The sequence below is a fragment of the Schistocerca gregaria genome, chromosome 3, assembly GCF_023897955.1.
Source record: "Schistocerca gregaria isolate iqSchGreg1 chromosome 3, iqSchGreg1.2, whole genome shotgun sequence".
Taxonomy (NCBI): domain Eukaryota; kingdom Metazoa; phylum Arthropoda; class Insecta; order Orthoptera; family Acrididae; genus Schistocerca; species Schistocerca gregaria.
This window is the reverse complement of record NC_064922.1, coordinates 313,686,012-313,701,232: the sequence shown is the minus strand read 5'-3', so window position 1 is coordinate 313,701,232 and position 15,221 is coordinate 313,686,012. Positions and strand designations below refer to the sequence as shown.

General features: G+C 44.6%; 49 non-coding genes across 49 annotated transcripts; 16 read left to right on the top strand and 33 right to left on the bottom strand.

Annotated features, from left to right (window-relative positions):
- Positions 1-41: 41 nt before the first annotated feature.
- On the bottom strand, positions 42-113 carry Trnac-gca (transfer RNA cysteine (anticodon GCA)). Its single transcript has one exon. It is a non-coding gene; the product is annotated as a tRNA-Cys (tRNA).
- A 317-nt stretch (positions 114-430) lies between these two features.
- Positions 431-502, bottom strand: Trnaw-cca (transfer RNA tryptophan (anticodon CCA)). The gene has a single exon. It is a non-coding gene; the product is annotated as a tRNA-Trp (tRNA).
- A 118-nt stretch (positions 503-620) lies between these two features.
- Positions 621-692, top strand: Trnaa-cgc (transfer RNA alanine (anticodon CGC)). Its single transcript has one exon. It is a non-coding gene; the product is annotated as a tRNA-Ala (tRNA).
- Positions 693-974: 282 nt separating this feature from the next.
- Trnac-gca (transfer RNA cysteine (anticodon GCA)) lies at positions 975-1,046 on the bottom strand. Its single transcript has one exon. It is a non-coding gene; the product is annotated as a tRNA-Cys (tRNA).
- Positions 1,047-1,363: 317 nt separating this feature from the next.
- Positions 1,364-1,435, bottom strand: Trnaw-cca (transfer RNA tryptophan (anticodon CCA)). Its single transcript has one exon. It is a non-coding gene; the product is annotated as a tRNA-Trp (tRNA).
- Positions 1,436-1,553: 118 nt separating this feature from the next.
- Trnaa-cgc (transfer RNA alanine (anticodon CGC)) lies at positions 1,554-1,625 on the top strand. Its single transcript has one exon. It is a non-coding gene; the product is annotated as a tRNA-Ala (tRNA).
- A 282-nt stretch (positions 1,626-1,907) lies between these two features.
- Positions 1,908-1,979, bottom strand: Trnac-gca (transfer RNA cysteine (anticodon GCA)). Its single transcript has one exon. It is a non-coding gene; the product is annotated as a tRNA-Cys (tRNA).
- Positions 1,980-2,296: 317 nt separating this feature from the next.
- On the bottom strand, positions 2,297-2,368 carry Trnaw-cca (transfer RNA tryptophan (anticodon CCA)). Its single transcript has one exon. It is a non-coding gene; the product is annotated as a tRNA-Trp (tRNA).
- A 118-nt stretch (positions 2,369-2,486) lies between these two features.
- Trnaa-cgc (transfer RNA alanine (anticodon CGC)) lies at positions 2,487-2,558 on the top strand. The gene has a single exon. It is a non-coding gene; the product is annotated as a tRNA-Ala (tRNA).
- A 282-nt stretch (positions 2,559-2,840) lies between these two features.
- On the bottom strand, positions 2,841-2,912 carry Trnac-gca (transfer RNA cysteine (anticodon GCA)). Its single transcript has one exon. It is a non-coding gene; the product is annotated as a tRNA-Cys (tRNA).
- Positions 2,913-3,229: 317 nt separating this feature from the next.
- Positions 3,230-3,301, bottom strand: Trnaw-cca (transfer RNA tryptophan (anticodon CCA)). The gene has a single exon. It is a non-coding gene; the product is annotated as a tRNA-Trp (tRNA).
- Positions 3,302-3,419: 118 nt separating this feature from the next.
- Positions 3,420-3,491, top strand: Trnaa-cgc (transfer RNA alanine (anticodon CGC)). The gene has a single exon. It is a non-coding gene; the product is annotated as a tRNA-Ala (tRNA).
- Positions 3,492-3,773: 282 nt separating this feature from the next.
- Trnac-gca (transfer RNA cysteine (anticodon GCA)) lies at positions 3,774-3,845 on the bottom strand. Its single transcript has one exon. It is a non-coding gene; the product is annotated as a tRNA-Cys (tRNA).
- Positions 3,846-4,162: 317 nt separating this feature from the next.
- Positions 4,163-4,234, bottom strand: Trnaw-cca (transfer RNA tryptophan (anticodon CCA)). The gene has a single exon. It is a non-coding gene; the product is annotated as a tRNA-Trp (tRNA).
- Positions 4,235-4,352: 118 nt separating this feature from the next.
- Positions 4,353-4,424, top strand: Trnaa-cgc (transfer RNA alanine (anticodon CGC)). The gene has a single exon. It is a non-coding gene; the product is annotated as a tRNA-Ala (tRNA).
- Positions 4,425-4,706: 282 nt separating this feature from the next.
- On the bottom strand, positions 4,707-4,778 carry Trnac-gca (transfer RNA cysteine (anticodon GCA)). Its single transcript has one exon. It is a non-coding gene; the product is annotated as a tRNA-Cys (tRNA).
- Positions 4,779-5,095: 317 nt separating this feature from the next.
- Positions 5,096-5,167, bottom strand: Trnaw-cca (transfer RNA tryptophan (anticodon CCA)). Its single transcript has one exon. It is a non-coding gene; the product is annotated as a tRNA-Trp (tRNA).
- A 118-nt stretch (positions 5,168-5,285) lies between these two features.
- Positions 5,286-5,357, top strand: Trnaa-cgc (transfer RNA alanine (anticodon CGC)). The gene has a single exon. It is a non-coding gene; the product is annotated as a tRNA-Ala (tRNA).
- A 282-nt stretch (positions 5,358-5,639) lies between these two features.
- On the bottom strand, positions 5,640-5,711 carry Trnac-gca (transfer RNA cysteine (anticodon GCA)). Its single transcript has one exon. It is a non-coding gene; the product is annotated as a tRNA-Cys (tRNA).
- Positions 5,712-6,028: 317 nt separating this feature from the next.
- On the bottom strand, positions 6,029-6,100 carry Trnaw-cca (transfer RNA tryptophan (anticodon CCA)). The gene has a single exon. It is a non-coding gene; the product is annotated as a tRNA-Trp (tRNA).
- A 118-nt stretch (positions 6,101-6,218) lies between these two features.
- On the top strand, positions 6,219-6,290 carry Trnaa-cgc (transfer RNA alanine (anticodon CGC)). Its single transcript has one exon. It is a non-coding gene; the product is annotated as a tRNA-Ala (tRNA).
- A 282-nt stretch (positions 6,291-6,572) lies between these two features.
- Trnac-gca (transfer RNA cysteine (anticodon GCA)) lies at positions 6,573-6,644 on the bottom strand. Its single transcript has one exon. It is a non-coding gene; the product is annotated as a tRNA-Cys (tRNA).
- Positions 6,645-6,961: 317 nt separating this feature from the next.
- Trnaw-cca (transfer RNA tryptophan (anticodon CCA)) lies at positions 6,962-7,033 on the bottom strand. Its single transcript has one exon. It is a non-coding gene; the product is annotated as a tRNA-Trp (tRNA).
- Positions 7,034-7,151: 118 nt separating this feature from the next.
- On the top strand, positions 7,152-7,223 carry Trnaa-cgc (transfer RNA alanine (anticodon CGC)). Its single transcript has one exon. It is a non-coding gene; the product is annotated as a tRNA-Ala (tRNA).
- Positions 7,224-7,505: 282 nt separating this feature from the next.
- On the bottom strand, positions 7,506-7,577 carry Trnac-gca (transfer RNA cysteine (anticodon GCA)). Its single transcript has one exon. It is a non-coding gene; the product is annotated as a tRNA-Cys (tRNA).
- A 317-nt stretch (positions 7,578-7,894) lies between these two features.
- Trnaw-cca (transfer RNA tryptophan (anticodon CCA)) lies at positions 7,895-7,966 on the bottom strand. The gene has a single exon. It is a non-coding gene; the product is annotated as a tRNA-Trp (tRNA).
- Positions 7,967-8,084: 118 nt separating this feature from the next.
- Positions 8,085-8,156, top strand: Trnaa-cgc (transfer RNA alanine (anticodon CGC)). Its single transcript has one exon. It is a non-coding gene; the product is annotated as a tRNA-Ala (tRNA).
- Positions 8,157-8,438: 282 nt separating this feature from the next.
- On the bottom strand, positions 8,439-8,510 carry Trnac-gca (transfer RNA cysteine (anticodon GCA)). The gene has a single exon. It is a non-coding gene; the product is annotated as a tRNA-Cys (tRNA).
- Positions 8,511-8,827: 317 nt separating this feature from the next.
- Trnaw-cca (transfer RNA tryptophan (anticodon CCA)) lies at positions 8,828-8,899 on the bottom strand. Its single transcript has one exon. It is a non-coding gene; the product is annotated as a tRNA-Trp (tRNA).
- Positions 8,900-9,017: 118 nt separating this feature from the next.
- Positions 9,018-9,089, top strand: Trnaa-cgc (transfer RNA alanine (anticodon CGC)). Its single transcript has one exon. It is a non-coding gene; the product is annotated as a tRNA-Ala (tRNA).
- Positions 9,090-9,371: 282 nt separating this feature from the next.
- Positions 9,372-9,443, bottom strand: Trnac-gca (transfer RNA cysteine (anticodon GCA)). The gene has a single exon. It is a non-coding gene; the product is annotated as a tRNA-Cys (tRNA).
- A 317-nt stretch (positions 9,444-9,760) lies between these two features.
- Trnaw-cca (transfer RNA tryptophan (anticodon CCA)) lies at positions 9,761-9,832 on the bottom strand. Its single transcript has one exon. It is a non-coding gene; the product is annotated as a tRNA-Trp (tRNA).
- A 118-nt stretch (positions 9,833-9,950) lies between these two features.
- Trnaa-cgc (transfer RNA alanine (anticodon CGC)) lies at positions 9,951-10,022 on the top strand. Its single transcript has one exon. It is a non-coding gene; the product is annotated as a tRNA-Ala (tRNA).
- A 282-nt stretch (positions 10,023-10,304) lies between these two features.
- Trnac-gca (transfer RNA cysteine (anticodon GCA)) lies at positions 10,305-10,376 on the bottom strand. Its single transcript has one exon. It is a non-coding gene; the product is annotated as a tRNA-Cys (tRNA).
- Positions 10,377-10,693: 317 nt separating this feature from the next.
- On the bottom strand, positions 10,694-10,765 carry Trnaw-cca (transfer RNA tryptophan (anticodon CCA)). The gene has a single exon. It is a non-coding gene; the product is annotated as a tRNA-Trp (tRNA).
- Positions 10,766-10,883: 118 nt separating this feature from the next.
- On the top strand, positions 10,884-10,955 carry Trnaa-cgc (transfer RNA alanine (anticodon CGC)). Its single transcript has one exon. It is a non-coding gene; the product is annotated as a tRNA-Ala (tRNA).
- A 282-nt stretch (positions 10,956-11,237) lies between these two features.
- Positions 11,238-11,309, bottom strand: Trnac-gca (transfer RNA cysteine (anticodon GCA)). Its single transcript has one exon. It is a non-coding gene; the product is annotated as a tRNA-Cys (tRNA).
- A 317-nt stretch (positions 11,310-11,626) lies between these two features.
- Positions 11,627-11,698, bottom strand: Trnaw-cca (transfer RNA tryptophan (anticodon CCA)). Its single transcript has one exon. It is a non-coding gene; the product is annotated as a tRNA-Trp (tRNA).
- A 118-nt stretch (positions 11,699-11,816) lies between these two features.
- Positions 11,817-11,888, top strand: Trnaa-cgc (transfer RNA alanine (anticodon CGC)). The gene has a single exon. It is a non-coding gene; the product is annotated as a tRNA-Ala (tRNA).
- A 282-nt stretch (positions 11,889-12,170) lies between these two features.
- Trnac-gca (transfer RNA cysteine (anticodon GCA)) lies at positions 12,171-12,242 on the bottom strand. Its single transcript has one exon. It is a non-coding gene; the product is annotated as a tRNA-Cys (tRNA).
- Positions 12,243-12,559: 317 nt separating this feature from the next.
- On the bottom strand, positions 12,560-12,631 carry Trnaw-cca (transfer RNA tryptophan (anticodon CCA)). Its single transcript has one exon. It is a non-coding gene; the product is annotated as a tRNA-Trp (tRNA).
- Positions 12,632-12,749: 118 nt separating this feature from the next.
- Positions 12,750-12,821, top strand: Trnaa-cgc (transfer RNA alanine (anticodon CGC)). Its single transcript has one exon. It is a non-coding gene; the product is annotated as a tRNA-Ala (tRNA).
- A 282-nt stretch (positions 12,822-13,103) lies between these two features.
- Trnac-gca (transfer RNA cysteine (anticodon GCA)) lies at positions 13,104-13,175 on the bottom strand. The gene has a single exon. It is a non-coding gene; the product is annotated as a tRNA-Cys (tRNA).
- Positions 13,176-13,492: 317 nt separating this feature from the next.
- Trnaw-cca (transfer RNA tryptophan (anticodon CCA)) lies at positions 13,493-13,564 on the bottom strand. The gene has a single exon. It is a non-coding gene; the product is annotated as a tRNA-Trp (tRNA).
- Positions 13,565-13,682: 118 nt separating this feature from the next.
- On the top strand, positions 13,683-13,754 carry Trnaa-cgc (transfer RNA alanine (anticodon CGC)). The gene has a single exon. It is a non-coding gene; the product is annotated as a tRNA-Ala (tRNA).
- Positions 13,755-14,036: 282 nt separating this feature from the next.
- On the bottom strand, positions 14,037-14,108 carry Trnac-gca (transfer RNA cysteine (anticodon GCA)). The gene has a single exon. It is a non-coding gene; the product is annotated as a tRNA-Cys (tRNA).
- A 317-nt stretch (positions 14,109-14,425) lies between these two features.
- Positions 14,426-14,497, bottom strand: Trnaw-cca (transfer RNA tryptophan (anticodon CCA)). The gene has a single exon. It is a non-coding gene; the product is annotated as a tRNA-Trp (tRNA).
- A 118-nt stretch (positions 14,498-14,615) lies between these two features.
- Trnaa-cgc (transfer RNA alanine (anticodon CGC)) lies at positions 14,616-14,687 on the top strand. The gene has a single exon. It is a non-coding gene; the product is annotated as a tRNA-Ala (tRNA).
- Positions 14,688-14,969: 282 nt separating this feature from the next.
- Positions 14,970-15,041, bottom strand: Trnac-gca (transfer RNA cysteine (anticodon GCA)). Its single transcript has one exon. It is a non-coding gene; the product is annotated as a tRNA-Cys (tRNA).
- Between the last annotated feature and the right edge of the window lie 180 nt (positions 15,042-15,221).

The window sequence follows — 15,221 nt, the reverse complement described above, 5'->3', positions numbered from 1 at the left end:
GCGACAATCGTTATTTGTTTTTTCAAGATACTGAAAAATGAAGGGGGCACCCGGGATTGAACCGGGGACCTCTCGATCTGCAGTCGAATGCTCTACGACTGAGCTATACCCCCTTTCACAAACTTTCTATCCCCATAACTTAAGGAAAATTGTTATACTCTGTCTGGCTAAAGACGTCTAATCGAGCAAAATATTGCGTAATCATTATCTCTCAGTTATATATTAGCGTTAAACGATATAAATAACAAAAATATTAGACACTTCGCGCCTGGAGAAAGTGCGAGTCGGCGCCTTCACCTTAATGTCAGAATGCGAAAATTCACTAGTAGCTTTTTTCAAGCAGGTTCTGTTCGTCCGTTCTCTGTAATCGTTTGGTATCTGATTAAATTGACATACTCGTCCATGGCTTCCGTAAACGAAAATTTCACTGTGACCCCGACGTGATTTGAACACGCAACCTTCTGATCTGGAGTCAGACGCGCTACCGTTGCGCCACGGAGTCGACGCTGCTAAGCTCTTATCATGAATAGGTTCCTCGAACACTTACTGTACCGTTCAAACCTAAGAAATAATGACAGTAGGATCCACGAGAGACTCTTCCCAGATGTACTTGCTCTGGCGGGGGTGTAACTCAGTGGTAGAGTGTCTGCTTCGCATGCAGAAAGTCCTGGGTTCAAATCCCAGCTCCTCCAATTTTTGTTTCTCCGTGCAGCAGTATATGAAAACTTTTGCCTAGCACCATATTCTATCAAATTCAGCGTACAAGATTCTTCCCCAAGCAAGTGGATTTCTTACAGTTCGACGCCTTAGCGGGAGGACGATGACCTGCAAGACCCTGGCCTGCGATCCCCCCATTGAAATGTTGCTCCAAAGCCTTCGGTATGGCGTGCGGAGTGCATCTCAATCATTTCAAACATGTATTTGCAACTAAATGCGACAATCGTTATTTGTTTTTTCAAGATACTGAAAAATGAAGGGGGCACCCGGGATTGAACCGGGGACCTCTCGATCTGCAGTCGAATGCTCTACGACTGAGCTATACCCCCTTTCACAAACTTTCTATCCCCATAACTTAAGGAAAATTGTTATACTCTGTCTGGCTAAAGACGTCTAATCGAGCAAAATATTGCGTAATCATTATCTCTCAGTTATATATTAGCGTTAAACGATATAAATAACAAAAATATTAGACACTTCGCGCCTGGAGAAAGTGCGAGTCGGCGCCTTCACCTTAATGTCAGAATGCGAAAATTCACTAGTAGCTTTTTTCAAGCAGGTTCTGTTCGTCCGTTCTCTGTAATCGTTTGGTATCTGATTAAATTGACATACTCGTCCATGGCTTCCGTAAACGAAAATTTCACTGTGACCCCGACGTGATTTGAACACGCAACCTTCTGATCTGGAGTCAGACGCGCTACCGTTGCGCCACGGAGTCGACGCTGCTAAGCTCTTATCATGAATAGGTTCCTCGAACACTTACTGTACCGTTCAAACCTAAGAAATAATGACAGTAGGATCCACGAGAGACTCTTCCCAGATGTACTTGCTCTGGCGGGGGTGTAACTCAGTGGTAGAGTGTCTGCTTCGCATGCAGAAAGTCCTGGGTTCAAATCCCAGCTCCTCCAATTTTTGTTTCTCCGTGCAGCAGTATATGAAAACTTTTGCCTAGCACCATATTCTATCAAATTCAGCGTACAAGATTCTTCCCCAAGCAAGTGGATTTCTTACAGTTCGACGCCTTAGCGGGAGGACGATGACCTGCAAGACCCTGGCCTGCGATCCCCCCATTGAAATGTTGCTCCAAAGCCTTCGGTATGGCGTGCGGAGTGCATCTCAATCATTTCAAACATGTATTTGCAACTAAATGCGACAATCGTTATTTGTTTTTTCAAGATACTGAAAAATGAAGGGGGCACCCGGGATTGAACCGGGGACCTCTCGATCTGCAGTCGAATGCTCTACGACTGAGCTATACCCCCTTTCACAAACTTTCTATCCCCATAACTTAAGGAAAATTGTTATACTCTGTCTGGCTAAAGACGTCTAATCGAGCAAAATATTGCGTAATCATTATCTCTCAGTTATATATTAGCGTTAAACGATATAAATAACAAAAATATTAGACACTTCGCGCCTGGAGAAAGTGCGAGTCGGCGCCTTCACCTTAATGTCAGAATGGGAAAATTCACTAGTAGCTTTTTTCAAGCAGGTTCTGTTCGTCCGTTCTCTGTAATCGTTTGGTATCTGATTAAATTGACATACTCGTCCATGGCTTCCGTAAACGAAAATTTCACTGTGACCCCGACGTGATTTGAACACGCAACCTTCTGATCTGGAGTCAGACGCGCTACCGTTGCGCCACGGAGTCGACGCTGCTAAGCTCTTATCATGAATAGGTTCCTCGAACACTTACTGTACCGTTCAAACCTAAGAAATAATGACAGTAGGATCCACGAGAGACTCTTCCCAGATGTACTTGCTCTGGCGGGGGTGTAACTCAGTGGTAGAGTGTCTGCTTCGCATGCAGAAAGTCCTGGGTTCAAATCCCAGCTCCTCCAATTTTTGTTTCTCCGTGCAGCAGTATATGAAAACTTTTGCCTAGCACCATATTCTATCAAATTCAGCGTACAAGATTCTTCCCCAAGCAAGTGGATTTCTTACAGTTCGACGCCTTAGCGGGAGGACGATGACCTGCAAGACCCTGGCCTGCGATCCCCCCATTGAAATGTTGCTCCAAAGCCTTCGGTATGGCGTGCGGAGTGCATCTCAATCATTTCAAACATGTATTTGCAACTAAATGCGACAATCGTTATTTGTTTTTTCAAGATACTGAAAAATGAAGGGGGCACCCGGGATTGAACCGGGGACCTCTCGATCTGCAGTCGAATGCTCTACGACTGAGCTATACCCCCTTTCACAAACTTTCTATCCCCATAACTTAAGGAAAATTGTTATACTCTGTCTGGCTAAAGACGTCTAATCGAGCAAAATATTGCGTAATCATTATCTCTCAGTTATATATTAGCGTTAAACGATATAAATAACAAAAATATTAGACACTTCGCGCCTGGAGAAAGTGCGAGTCGGCGCCTTCACCTTAATGTCAGAATGCGAAAATTCACTAGTAGCTTTTTTCAAGCAGGTTCTGTTCGTCCGTTCTCTGTAATCGTTTGGTATCTGATTAAATTGACATACTCGTCCATGGCTTCCGTAAACGAAAATTTCACTGTGACCCCGACGTGATTTGAACACGCAACCTTCTGATCTGGAGTCAGACGCGCTACCGTTGCGCCACGGAGTCGACGCTGCTAAGCTCTTATCATGAATAGGTTCCTCGAACACTTACTGTACCGTTCAAACCTAAGAAATAATGACAGTAGGATCCACGAGAGACTCTTCCCAGATGTACTTGCTCTGGCGGGGGTGTAACTCAGTGGTAGAGTGTCTGCTTCGCATGCAGAAAGTCCTGGGTTCAAATCCCAGCTCCTCCAATTTTTGTTTCTCCGTGCAGCAGTATATGAAAACTTTTGCCTAGCACCATATTCTATCAAATTCAGCGTACAAGATTCTTCCCCAAGCAAGTGGATTTCTTACAGTTCGACGCCTTAGCGGGAGGACGATGACCTGCAAGACCCTGGCCTGCGATCCCCCCATTGAAATGTTGCTCCAAAGCCTTCGGTATGGCGTGCGGAGTGCATCTCAATCATTTCAAACATGTATTTGCAACTAAATGCGACAATCGTTATTTGTTTTTTCAAGATACTGAAAAATGAAGGGGGCACCCGGGATTGAACCGGGGACCTCTCGATCTGCAGTCGAATGCTCTACGACTGAGCTATACCCCCTTTCACAAACTTTCTATCCCCATAACTTAAGGAAAATTGTTATACTCTGTCTGGCTAAAGACGTCTAATCGAGCAAAATATTGCGTAATCATTATCTCTCAGTTATATATTAGCGTTAAACGATATAAATAACAAAAATATTAGACACTTCGCGCCTGGAGAAAGTGCGAGTCGGCGCCTTCACCTTAATGTCAGAATGCGAAAATTCACTAGTAGCTTTTTTCAAGCAGGTTCTGTTCGTCCGTTCTCTGTAATCGTTTGGTATCTGATTAAATTGACATACTCGTCCATGGCTTCCGTAAACGAAAATTTCACTGTGACCCCGACGTGATTTGAACACGCAACCTTCTGATCTGGAGTCAGACGCGCTACCGTTGCGCCACGGAGTCGACGCTGCTAAGCTCTTATCATGAATAGGTTCCTCGAACACTTACTGTACCGTTCAAACCTAAGAAATAATGACAGTAGGATCCACGAGAGACTCTTCCCAGATGTACTTGCTCTGGCGGGGGTGTAACTCAGTGGTAGAGTGTCTGCTTCGCATGCAGAAAGTCCTGGGTTCAAATCCCAGCTCCTCCAATTTTTGTTTCTCCGTGCAGCAGTATATGAAAACTTTTGCCTAGCACCATATTCTATCAAATTCAGCGTACAAGATTCTTCCCCAAGCAAGTGGATTTCTTACAGTTCGACGCCTTAGCGGGAGGACGATGACCTGCAAGACCCTGGCCTGCGATCCCCCCATTGAAATGTTGCTCCAAAGCCTTCGGTATGGCGTGCGGAGTGCATCTCAATCATTTCAAACATGTATTTGCAACTAAATGCGACAATCGTTATTTGTTTTTTCAAGATACTGAAAAATGAAGGGGGCACCCGGGATTGAACCGGGGACCTCTCGATCTGCAGTCGAATGCTCTACGACTGAGCTATACCCCCTTTCACAAACTTTCTATCCCCATAACTTAAGGAAAATTGTTATACTCTGTCTGGCTAAAGACGTCTAATCGAGCAAAATATTGCGTAATCATTATCTCTCAGTTATATATTAGCGTTAAACGATATAAATAACAAAAATATTAGACACTTCGCGCCTGGAGAAAGTGCGAGTCGGCGCCTTCACCTTAATGTCAGAATGCGAAAATTCACTAGTAGCTTTTTTCAAGCAGGTTCTGTTCGTCCGTTCTCTGTAATCGTTTGGTATCTGATTAAATTGACATACTCGTCCATGGCTTCCGTAAACGAAAATTTCACTGTGACCCCGACGTGATTTGAACACGCAACCTTCTGATCTGGAGTCAGACGCGCTACCGTTGCGCCACGGAGTCGACGCTGCTAAGCTCTTATCATGAATAGGTTCCTCGAACACTTACTGTACCGTTCAAACCTAAGAAATAATGACAGTAGGATCCACGAGAGACTCTTCCCAGATGTACTTGCTCTGGCGGGGGTGTAACTCAGTGGTAGAGTGTCTGCTTCGCATGCAGAAAGTCCTGGGTTCAAATCCCAGCTCCTCCAATTTTTGTTTCTCCGTGCAGCAGTATATGAAAACTTTTGCCTAGCACCATATTCTATCAAATTCAGCGTACAAGATTCTTCCCCAAGCAAGTGGATTTCTTACAGTTCGACGCCTTAGCGGGAGGACGATGACCTGCAAGACCCTGGCCTGCGATCCCCCCATTGAAATGTTGCTCCAAAGCCTTCGGTATGGCGTGCGGAGTGCATCTCAATCATTTCAAACATGTATTTGCAACTAAATGCGACAATCGTTATTTGTTTTTTCAAGATACTGAAAAATGAAGGGGGCACCCGGGATTGAACCGGGGACCTCTCGATCTGCAGTCGAATGCTCTACGACTGAGCTATACCCCCTTTCACAAACTTTCTATCCCCATAACTTAAGGAAAATTGTTATACTCTGTCTGGCTAAAGACGTCTAATCGAGCAAAATATTGCGTAATCATTATCTCTCAGTTATATATTAGCGTTAAACGATATAAATAACAAAAATATTAGACACTTCGCGCCTGGAGAAAGTGCGAGTCGGCGCCTTCACCTTAATGTCAGAATGCGAAAATTCACTAGTAGCTTTTTTCAAGCAGGTTCTGTTCGTCCGTTCTCTGTAATCGTTTGGTATCTGATTAAATTGACATACTCGTCCATGGCTTCCGTAAACGAAAATTTCACTGTGACCCCGACGTGATTTGAACACGCAACCTTCTGATCTGGAGTCAGACGCGCTACCGTTGCGCCACGGAGTCGACGCTGCTAAGCTCTTATCATGAATAGGTTCCTCGAACACTTACTGTACCGTTCAAACCTAAGAAATAATGACAGTAGGATCCACGAGAGACTCTTCCCAGATGTACTTGCTCTGGCGGGGGTGTAACTCAGTGGTAGAGTGTCTGCTTCGCATGCAGAAAGTCCTGGGTTCAAATCCCAGCTCCTCCAATTTTTGTTTCTCCGTGCAGCAGTATATGAAAACTTTTGCCTAGCTCCATATTCTATCAAATTCAGCGTACAAGATTCTTCCCCAAGCAAGTGGATTTCTTACAGTTCGACGCCTTAGCGGGAGGACGATGACCTGCAAGACCCTGGCCTGCGATCCCCCCATTGAAATGTTGCTCCAAAGCCTTCGGTATGGCGTGCGGAGTGCATCTCAATCATTTCAAACATGTATTTGCAACTAAATGCGACAATCGTTATTTGTTTTTTCAAGATACTGAAAAATGAAGGGGGCACCCGGGATTGAACCGGGGACCTCTCGATCTGCAGTCGAATGCTCTACGACTGAGCTATACCCCCTTTCACAAACTTTCTATCCCCATAACTTAAGGAAAATTGTTATACTCTGTCTGGCTAAAGACGTCTAATCGAGCAAAATATTGCGTAATCATTATCTCTCAGTTATATATTAGCGTTAAACGATATAAATAACAAAAATATTAGACACTTCGCGCCTGGAGAAAGTGCGAGTCGGCGCCTTCACCTTAATGTCAGAATGCGAAAATTCACTAGTAGCTTTTTTCAAGCAGGTTCTGTTCGTCCGTTCTCTGTAATCGTTTGGTATCTGATTAAATTGACATACTCGTCCATGGCTTCCGTAAACGAAAATTTCACTGTGACCCCGACGTGATTTGAACACGCAACCTTCTGATCTGGAGTCAGACGCGCTACCGTTGCGCCACGGAGTCGACGCTGCTAAGCTCTTATCATGAATAGGTTCCTCGAACACTTACTGTACCGTTCAAACCTAAGAAATAATGACAGTAGGATCCACGAGAGACTCTTCCCAGATGTACTTGCTCTGGCGGGGGTGTAACTCAGTGGTAGAGTGTCTGCTTCGCATGCAGAAAGTCCTGGGTTCAAATCCCAGCTCCTCCAATTTTTGTTTCTCCGTGCAGCAGTATATGAAAACTTTTGCCTAGCACCATATTCTATCAAATTCAGCGTACAAGATTCTTCCCCAAGCAAGTGGATTTCTTACAGTTCGACGCCTTAGCGGGAGGACGATGACCTGCAAGACCCTGGCCTGCGATCCCCCCATTGAAATGTTGCTCCAAAGCCTTCGGTATGGCGTGCGGAGTGCATCTCAATCATTTCAAACATGTATTTGCAACTAAATGCGACAATCGTTATTTGTTTTTTCAAGATACTGAAAAATGAAGAGGGCACCCGGGATTGAACCGGGGACCTCTCGATCTGCAGTCGAATGCTCTACGACTGAGCTATACCCCCTTTCACAAACTTTCTATCCCCATAACTTAAGGAAAATTGTTATACTCTGTCTGGCTAAAGACGTCTAATCGAGCAAAATATTGCGTAATCATTATCTCTCAGTTATATATTAGCGTTAAACGATATAAATAACAAAAATATTAGACACTTCGCGCCTGGAGAAAGTGCGAGTCGGCGCCTTCACCTTAATGTCAGAATGCGAAAATTCACTAGTAGCTTTTTTCAAGCAGGTTCTGTTCGTCCGTTCTCTGTAATCGTTTGGTATCTGATTAAATTGACATGCTCGTCCATGGCTTCCGTAAACGAAAATTTCACTGTGACCCCGACGTGATTTGAACACGCAACCTTCTGATCTGGAGTCAGACGCGCTACCGTTGCGCCACGGAGTCGACGCTGCTAAGCTCTTATCATGAATAGGTTCCTCGAACACTTACTGTACCGTTCAAACCTAAGAAATAATGACAGTAGGATCCACGAGAGACTCTTCCCAGATGTACTTGCTCTGGCGGGGGTGTAACTCAGTGGTAGAGTGTCTGCTTCGCATGCAGAAAGTCCTGGGTTCAAATCCCAGCTCCTCCAATTTTTGTTTCTCCGTGCAGCAGTATATGAAAACTTTTGCCTAGCACCATATTCTATCAAATTCAGCGTACAAGATTCTTCCCCAAGCAAGTGGATTTCTTACAGTTCGACGCCTTAGCGGGAGGACGATGACCTGCAAGACCCTGGCCTGCGATCCCCCCATTGAAATGTTGCTCCAAAGCCTTCGGTATGGCGTGCGGAGTGCATCTCAATCATTTCAAACATGTATTTGCAACTAAATGCGACAATCGTTATTTGTTTTTTCAAGATACTGAAAAATGAAGGGGGCACCCGGGATTGAACCGGGGACCTCTCGATCTGCAGTCGAATGCTCTACGACTGAGCTATACCCCCTTTCACAAACTTTCTATCCCCATAACTTAAGGAAAATTGTTATACTCTGTCTGGCTAAAGACGTCTAATCGAGCAAAATATTGCGTAATCATTATCTCTCAGTTATATATTAGCGTTAAACGATATAAATAACAAAAATATTAGACACTTCGCGCCTGGAGAAAGTGCGAGTCGGCGCCTTCACCTTAATGTCAGAATGCGAAAATTCACTAGTAGCTTTTTTCAAGCAGGTTCTGTTCGTCCGTTCTCTGTAATCGTTTGGTATCTGATTAAATTGACATACTCGTCCATGGCTTCCGTAAACGAAAATTTCACTGTGACCCCGACGTGATTTGAACACGCAACCTTCTGATCTGGAGTCAGACGCGCTACCGTTGCGCCACGGAGTCGACGCTGCTAAGCTCTTATCATGAATAGGTTCCTCGAACACTTACTGTACCGTTCAAACCTAAGAAATAATGACAGTAGGATCCACGAGAGACTCTTCCCAGATGTACTTGCTCTGGCGGGGGTGTAACTCAGTGGTAGAGTGTCTGCTTCGCATGCAGAAAGTCCTGGGTTCAAATCCCAGCTCCTCCAATTTTTGTTTCTCCGTGCAGCAGTATATGAAAACTTTTGCCTAGCACCATATTCTATCAAATTCAGCGTACAAGATTCTTCCCCAAGCAAGTGGATTTCTTACAGTTCGACGCCTTAGCGGGAGGACGATGACCTGCAAGACCCTGGCCTGCGATCCCCCCATTGAAATGTTGCTCCAAAGCCTTCGGTATGGCGTGCGGAGTGCATCTCAATCATTTCAAACATGTATTTGCAACTAAATGCGACAATCGTTATTTGTTTTTTCAAGATACTGAAAAATGAAGGGGGCACCCGGGATTGAACCGGGGACCTCTCGATCTGCAGTCGAATGCTCTACGACTGAGCTATACCCCCTTTCACAAACTTTCTATCCCCATAACTTAAGGAAAATTGTTATACTCTGTCTGGCTAAAGACGTCTAATCGAGCAAAATATTGCGTAATCATTATCTCTCAGTTATATATTAGCGTTAAACGATATAAATAACAAAAATATTAGACACTTCGCGCCTGGAGAAAGTGCGAGTCGGCGCCTTCACCTTAATGTCAGAATGCGAAAATTCACTAGTAGCTTTTTTCAAGCAGGTTCTGTTCGTCCGTTCTCTGTAATCGTTTGGTATCTGATTAAATTGACATACTCGTCCATGGCTTCCGTAAACGAAAATTTCACTGTGACCCCGACGTGATTTGAACACGCAACCTTCTGATCTGGAGTCAGACGCGCTACCGTTGCGCCACGGAGTCGACGCTGCTAAGCTCTTATCATGAATAGGTTCCTCGAACACTTACTGTACCGTTCAAACCTAAGAAATAATGACAGTAGGATCCACGAGAGACTCTTCCCAGATGTACTTGCTCTGGCGGGGGTGTAACTCAGTGGTAGAGTGTCTGCTTCGCATGCAGAAAGTCCTGGGTTCAAATCCCAGCTCCTCCAATTTTTGTTTCTCCGTGCAGCAGTATATGAAAACTTTTGCCTAGCACCATATTCTATCAAATTCAGCGTACAAGATTCTTCCCCAAGCAAGTGGATTTCTTACAGTTCGACGCCTTAGCGGGAGGACGATGACCTGCAAGACCCTGGCCTGCGATCCCCCCATTGAAATGTTGCTCCAAAGCCTTCGGTATGGCGTGCGGAGTGCATCTCAATCATTTCAAACATGTATTTGCAACTAAATGCGACAATCGTTATTTGTTTTTTCAAGATACTGAAAAATGAAGGGGGCACCCGGGATTGAACCGGGGACCTCTCGATCTGCAGTCGAATGCTCTACGACTGAGCTATACCCCCTTTCACAAACTTTCTATCCCCATAACTTAAGGAAAATTGTTATACTCTGTCTGGCTAAAGACGTCTAATCGAGCAAAATATTGCGTAATCATTATCTCTCAGTTATATATTAGCGTTAAACGATATAAATAACAAAAATATTAGACACTTCGCGCCTGGAGAAAGTGCGAGTCGGCGCCTTCACCTTAATGTCAGAATGCGAAAATTCACTAGTAGCTTTTTTCAAGCAGGTTCTGTTCGTCCGTTCTCTGTAATCGTTTGGTATCTGATTAAATTGACATACTCGTCCATGGCTTCCGTAAACGAAAATTTCACTGTGACCCCGACGTGATTTGAACACGCAACCTTCTGATCTGGAGTCAGACGCGCTACCGTTGCGCCACGGAGTCGACGCTGCTAAGCTCTTATCATGAATAGGTTCCTCGAACACTTACTGTACCGTTCAAACCTAAGAAATAATGACAGTAGGATCCACGAGAGACTCTTCCCAGATGTACTTGCTCTGGCGGGGGTGTAACTCAGTGGTAGAGTGTCTGCTTCGCATGCAGAAAGTCCTGGGTTCAAATCCCAGCTCCTCCAATTTTTGTTTCTCCGTGCAGCAGTATATGAAAACTTTTGCCTAGCACCATATTCTATCAAATTCAGCGTACAAGATTCTTCCCCAAGCAAGTGGATTTCTTACAGTTCGACGCCTTAGCGGGAGGACGATGACCTGCAAGACCCTGGCCTGCGATCCCCCCATTGAAATGTTGCTCCAAAGCCTTCGGTATGGCGTGCGGAGTGCATCTCAATCATTTCAAACATGTATTTGCAACTAAATGCGACAATCGTTATTTGTTTTTTCAAGATACTGAAAAATGAAGGGGGCACCCGGGATTGAACCGGGGACCTCTCGATCTGCAGTCGAATGCTCTACGACTGAGCTATACCCCCTTTCACAAACTTTCTATCCCCATAACTTAAGGAAAATTGTTATACTCTGTCTGGCTAAAGACGTCTAATCGAGCAAAATATTGCGTAATCATTATCTCTCAGTTATATATTAGCGTTAAACGATATAAATAACAAAAATATTAGACACTTCGCGCCTGGAGAAAGTGCGAGTCGGCGCCTTCACCTTAATGTCAGAATGCGAAAATTCACTAGTAGCTTTTTTCAAGCAGGTTCTGTTCGTCCGTTCTCTGTAATCGTTTGGTATCTGATTAAATTGACATACTCGTCCATGGCTTCCGTAAACGAAAATTTCACTGTGACCCCGACGTGATTTGAACACGCAACCTTCTGATCTGGAGTCAGACGCGCTACCGTTGCGCCACGGAGTCGACGCTGCTAAGCTCTTATCATGAATAGGTTCCTCGAACACTTACTGTACCGTTCAAACCTAAGAAATAATGACAGTAGGATCCACGAGAGACTCTTCCCAGATGTACTTGCTCTGGCGGGCGTGTAACTCAGTGGTAGAGTGTCTGCTTCGCATGCAGAAAGTCCTGGGTTCAAATCCCAGCTCCTCCAATTTTTGTTTCTCCGTGCAGCAGTATATGAAAACTTTTGCCTAGCACCATATTCTATCAAATTCAGCGTACAAGATTCTTCCCCAAGCAAGTGGATTTCTTACAGTTCGACGCCTTAGCGGGAGGACGATGACCTGCAAGACCCTGGCCTGCGATCCCCCCATTGAAATGTTGCTCCAAAGCCTTCGGTATGGCGTGCGGAGTGCATCTCAATCATTTCAAACATGTATTTGCAACTAAATGCGACAATCGTTATTTGTTTTTTCAAGATACTGAAAAATGAAGGGGGCATCCGGGATTGAACCGGGGACCTCTCGATCTGCAGTCGAATGCTCTACGACTGAGCTATACCCCCTTTCACAAACTTTCTATCCCCATAACTTAAGGAAAATTGTTATACTCTGTCTGGCTAAAGACGTCTAATCGAGCAAAATATTGCGTAATCATTATCTCTCAGTTATATATTAGCGTTAAACGATATAAATAACAAAAATATTAGACACTTCGCGCCTGGAGAAAGTGCGAGTCGGCGCCTTCACCTTAATGTCAGAATGCGAAAATTCACTAGTAGCTTTTTTCAAGCAGGTTCTGTTCGTCCGTTCTCTGTAATCGTTTGGTATCTGATTAAATTGACATACTCGTCCATGGCTTCCGTAAACGAAAATTTCACTGTGACCCCGACGTGATTTGAACACGCAACCTTCTGATCTGGAGTCAGACGCGCTACCGTTGCGCCACGGAGTCGACGCTGCTAAGCTCTTATCATGAATAGGTTCCTCGAACACTTACTGTACCGTTCAAACCTAAGAAATAATGACAGTAGGATCCACGAGAGACTCTTCCCAGATGTACTTGCTCTGGCGGGGGTGTAACTCAGTGGTAGAGTGTCTGCTTCGCATGCAGAAAGTCCTGGGTTCAAATCCCAGCTCCTCCAATTTTTGATTCTCCGTGCAGCAGTATATGAAAACTTTTGCCTAGCACCATATTCTATCAAATTCAGCGTACAAGATTCTTCCCCAAGCAAGTGGATTTCTTACAGTTCGACGCCTTAGCGGGAGGACGATGACCTGCAAGACCCTGGCCTGCGATCCCCCCATTGAAATGTTGCTCCAAAGCCTTCGGTATGGCGTGCGGAGTGCATCTCAATCATTTCAAACATGTATTTGCAACTAAATGCGACAATCGTTATTTGTTTTTTCAAGATACTGAAAAATGAAGGGGGCACCCGGGATTGAACCGGGGACCTCTCGATCTGCAGTCGAATGCTCTACGACTGAGCTATACCCCCTTTCACAAACTTTCTATCCCCATAACTTAAGGAAAATTGTTATACTCTGTCTGGCTAAAGACGTCTAATCGAGCAAAATATTGCGTAATCATTATCTCTCAGTTATATATTAGCGTTAAACGATATAAATAACAAAAATATTAGACACTTCGCGCCTGGAGAAAGTGCGAGTCGGCGCCTTCACCTTAATGTCAGAATGCGAAAATTCACTAGTAGCTTTTTTCAAGCAGGTTCTGTTCGTCCGTTCTCTGTAATCGTTTGGTATCTGATTAAATTGACATACTCGTCCATGGCTTCCGTAAACGAAAATTTCACTGTGACCCCGACGTGATTTGAACACGCAACCTTCTGATCTGGAGTCAGACGCGCTACCGTTGCGCCACGGAGTCGACGCTGCTAAGCTCTTATCATGAATAGGTTCCTCGAACACTTACTGTACCGTTCAAACCTAAGAAATAATGACAGTAGGATCCACGAGAGACTCTTCCCAGATGTACTTGCTCTGGCGGGGGTGTAACTCAGTGGTAGAGTGTCTGCTTCGCATGCAGAAAGTCCTGGGTTCAAATCCCAGCTCCTCCAATTTTTGTTTCTCCGTGCAGCAGTATATGAAAACTTTTGCCTAGCACCATATTCTATCAAATTCAGCGTACAAGATTCTTCCCCAAGCAAGTGGATTTCTTACAGTTCGACGCCTTAGCGGGAGGACGATGACCTGCAAGACCCTGGCCTGCGATCCCCCCATTGAAATGTTGCTCCAAAGCCTTCGGTATGGCGTGCGGAGTGCATCTCAATCATTTCAAACATGTATTTGCAACTAAATGCGACAATCGTTATTTGTTTTTTCAAGATACTGAAAAATGAAGGGGGCACCCGGGATTGAACCGGGGACCTCTCGATCTGCAGTCGAATGCTCTACGACTGAGCTATACCCCCTTTCACAAACTTTCTATCCCCATAACTTAAGGAAAATTGTTATACTCTGTCTGGCTAAAGACGTCTAATCGAGCAAAATATTGCGTAATCATTATCTCTCAGTTATATATTAGCGTTAAACGATATAAATAACAAAAATATTAGACACTTCGCGCCTGGAGAAAGTGCGAGTCGGCGCCTTCACCTTAATGTCAGAATGCGAAAATTCACTAGTAGCTTTTTTCAAGCAGGTTCTGTTCGTCCGTTCTCTGTAATCGTTTGGTATCTGATTAAATTGACATACTCGTCCATGGCTTCCGTAAACGAAAATTTCACTGTGACCCCGACGTGATTTGAACACGCAACCTTCTGATCTGGAGTCAGACGCGCTACCGTTGCGCCACGGAGTCGACGCTGCTAAGCTCTTATCATGAATAGGTTCCTCGAACACTTACTGTACCGTTCAAACCTAAGAAATAATGACAGTAGGATCCACGAGAGACTCTTCCCAGATGTACTTGCTCTGGCGGGGGTGTAACTCAGTGGTAGAGTGTCTGCTTCGCATGCAGAAAGTCCTGGGTTCAAATCCCAGCTCCTCCAATTTTTGTTTCTCCGTGCAGCAGTATATGAAAACTTTTGCCTAGCACCATATTCTATCAAATTCAGCGTACAAGATTCTTCCCCAAGCAAGTGGATTTCTTACAGTTCGACGCCTTAGCGGGAGGACGATGACCTGCAAGACCCTGGCCTGCGATCCCCCCATTGAAATGTTGCTCCAAAGCCTTCGGTATGGCGTGCGGAGTGCATCTCAATCATTTCAAACATGTATTTGCAACTAAATGCGACAATCGTTATTTGTTTTTTCAAGATACTGAAAAATGAAGGGGGCACCCGGGATTGAACCGGGGACCTCTCGATCTGCAGTCGAATGCTCTACGACTGAGCTATACCCCCTTTCACAAACTTTCTATCCCCATAACTTAAGGAAAATTGTTATACTCTGTCTGGCTAAAGACGTCTAATCGAGCAAAATATTGCGTAATCATTATCTCTCAGTTATATATTAGCGTTAAACGATATAAATAACAAAAATATTAGACACTTCGCGCCTGGAGAAAGTGCGAGTCGGCGCCT